Source organism: Octodon degus, unplaced genomic scaffold (assembly GCF_000260255.1).
Source record: "Octodon degus isolate 3935 unplaced genomic scaffold, OctDeg1.0 scaffold00328, whole genome shotgun sequence".
NCBI lineage: Eukaryota > Metazoa > Chordata > Mammalia > Rodentia > Octodontidae > Octodon > Octodon degus.
Window position 1 is genome coordinate 1,193,129 of NW_004524904.1, and position 3,172 is coordinate 1,196,300.

The window sequence follows — 3,172 nt, forward strand, 5'->3', positions numbered from 1 at the left end:
TCTCTGACATCACGTCTCTATAGAGCTTCTTTTGGGATGGATTCAGCAAAGCCCACTCCTCTACCGTGAAGGTCACAGCGACATCCTTAAAGACCACTGCCTCCTAAATCACCACACATATGTTTGTGAAGACTGAAGTTTAGAGCATGGAACATCTCAACTCCACTCATGAGAAGCTAAAATGAGCCTGAACTTTATTCTGACTTCACATGTAGGTCGTCAAACACATTCTCCAGTGGTGTGCAGGCCTCACACAGGAAATCTGACAGTAGAGCGGAATCCACTGGGAAAGCCACAGCAGAACAAGAACACAGGCTGTCCTGCCGACTAGACTCAGCTTTACGTGTCCCCTACCTCTAAAGCCTGATTCACAGGAGTCTATAAAAGCAACATATAACTAAAAAACTGGGATAGATCAATATCTAATGAATTGCTCTGGCAGATCATTGGAAATATCACTATTTTAAACTTATTTAAGGAATTGATTTCTTGTTTCTCTGATTGTATTTAGACAGCATTTTGCTGTTAGTTTGGGTTTTTTTTTTTGTTTTTGTGGCCAGTTCAATCTACCTTAGGGGTGGGGCTGGCAGAGCATTTGGTGCTGGGAATGAAACCACAGTCCCTGCATTTGCCTACACTTGCCTAAGCAGGTGCTTTAGACCACTGAGCTATCTCGCTGAGCCCTAGATTTTGAAACTTAAACTTTGTCTCATAGACAAAACCTTAATTGCACACTAAATACAATTCATAAATAATAATTTAAAATGTCAATGGAAAACATTACAGTTTTTAATGGAGAATGTCTAAGAACAATGGAATTAAACTAAGGAGGCCATATTATCATACACCTTAATGACACCAAGTGGTTCACATATCAAGAGATAAAAAGACCCTAGTGTGGGATCAGAGAAATACAGTAATGGATATGATTAAACTATGCATGTACTAGGGCTGGCCAAATAGCTCAGTGAATTAAAGCACCTGTAAGCAGATTCAGGGGCTGGGGGTTTAATCCCCAGGCCTGCCATGCTGAGACAGCAATGGATGCTGGGCGTGGTGGTGCAAGTCTGTAATCCCAACTCATGGGAGGCTGTAAACAGGCAGATCACTACAAGTCCAATCTAGTAGTGAGATCCTGAACACCCTGTAGACCCTTCCCTAAAATTTAAAAAAAAAAAAAGATGGATGTACTTAACACCAATATTCTGCAAAATTGATAAGCATTAATAACAAAAGCAAAAACTAAAAAAAAACTTTTAGTCATTTCTAAATTACATCTTTAATTTGGCAAAGGAATTATAGCTTTCCAGTATAATAAATGTTTGAAAATAGTAATTACTAAACAAGGAGGTACAGCTTGTCTAATATACAAGAAAGATTTTAAAGTATACTATTGGACTGTTCTATATGAGTACAGTGAGTGACAAACGTATCATAGGAAAGGAGGATAACCTTCAGCGGGCTTACATGGTGAACGGAACACTGATTCATGTGATACCCGTAACTGTACAAAGTGGCAGAAATCACAACGTGTTTAATACAGTAGCAGGGAGAAACAGGTATATACATTAAAACATAAAATCTATTCTCCATATATGGTGACAGTTAACCTGTATCTTCAAATGGCAAATATATATTTCGATACTTGAGAATTTTCAGTCAAGTATGTTAGGTATGTGAAAAAGTGTTTCCTCAGTGTAAAATCTGGAAGCCATCAAAATAAGAGAAACTGAATCTTTGTATATTATGGCATGTGAAAGACACAATTAAAGAAAAATATTTGCAATGTACATAATAAAAGTACCTTGGACAGAGAGCATAAAATCAATAAGCATGCAGTAAAATGAACAAAGTCTATATAATTCAAGAGAAAACACCAAATATGAGATCTGTGATTTGGTCAAGGAAATACCCAAAACAAATGGAATTGCAGGGAGATAAACTAGTAAACAGATGTGTACCAGAATGGTAGATGAAATGCTACACTCGACTTCCATTTCCTCTACTCTGGAGCATACCAAAATTTACACATCAGTGATTTTATTCCAGCTTCCCCAAAATACACTGTACTGCTGTACCTGGAGACAGATGTGATTCTTTACACATCAAGTAAAAGTAAGCTTGAAAATAACTTCAACCACATGAGCACTAGAATGAGTACGAAAGCACTGCTCCTGAATCCACACGCGCCGCTGGAAGCACAGCAGGACATGAGATGCCGCCCCTAGCGGCTCTCTGTGCAACGGTTCCGGTGCCCACCTAGCGAAAACTCCAAGGAGCTAAAACTAAAAGAAAACTGCTGAGTGACAGTTATACGTAGCAAACTTAGGAAAAGGCGACAGGATCAGGACAGTGGCCACCTGTGGAGCATAAAACCAATACGGGAAAACAAACGTGAGTCAGGCTTTCTCCTGCACGCTTATGAACGCTGTCCAAGCCCAGTTCTTAAACTTTCTGAGGGCCCCCAGCACATTTATACTATTTTTAAAGGGCAGCAAAACTTCTGATAATAAAATTTATTGTAAAATGTTTAAACACCAAATTACCAGGAGGAAAAATAACTAATCTATACATGGATGCCTACATTTTTACGAACTAGCTTTGAATTCATAACCCCTGAGCAACAGTGCAGCACTGTGCCCTAGCTGAAAACGACGACAGACGCAGCTGTCAGAAGGAGCAGCCTCGCGAGCAAGGATGCCAGAAGCTGCAGCGGTAAGACCCACCAGGGGCAGGTTTAAAATGTTCTCAACTTTTGGGTTTTCTCCACAAGCACTGTCAGGTTCTCACATTGACAATCCAATAAAATCTGTTTGAAACGGGGGTGGGGTGGGAGAAGAAAACCATTTTGCAAGTTCTGATGTTTAAGGATGTTCTAACTTGAAAAGACAAACAGAATAGCTACATGCCAAGGCTTAGCACCAATGAAATCCCCACTTTTCTCCACTCTGAAAAAGTAGAAGGATTTTTATTTTTGGCTTATTACACTAATCAAATGTGCCCTTGTAAGCAATGAACAATAACAACACAAAGAATTCAGAGGCAAAAATATGGCTCAAAAATTTAAACAAGTGGGGCTGGAGAGATGGCTCAGTGGTCTAAAGCACCTACTTGGAACAAGCTTAGCAAAAGCATCAGGGACCGCGGTTCAATCCCCCAGCACCACATGCCA